Source organism: Akebia trifoliata, chromosome 12 (assembly GCF_017979445.1).
Source record: "Akebia trifoliata isolate Shusen 1 chromosome 12, ASM1797944v1, whole genome shotgun sequence".
In the NCBI taxonomy this organism is placed as follows: Eukaryota; Viridiplantae; Streptophyta; class Magnoliopsida; order Ranunculales; family Lardizabalaceae; genus Akebia; species Akebia trifoliata.
This window is the reverse complement of record NC_141386.1, coordinates 16,600,236-16,600,453: the sequence shown is the minus strand read 5'-3', so window position 1 is coordinate 16,600,453 and position 218 is coordinate 16,600,236.

Genomic DNA, 218 nt, shown 5'->3' with positions numbered 1-218 from the left:
AAAAGCCTAAATGAACGGTGCTCATCCCGCTTTTTCTGCTTAAAAGTCAAAAAAGCCGACGGAGCCGGCTTCTGAAGCTAAAACGAACAGCCCTCAATTGGGGGCTTTTTCACTCGGTACGATTAAGGAGAAATAGGTGGGTGCTTTGAGCAATAATTTAAGGGTATTTGTGTAATTTCATCTTTCTTTTAAAGATTCTATTTAAGTGGGCGAGCGTA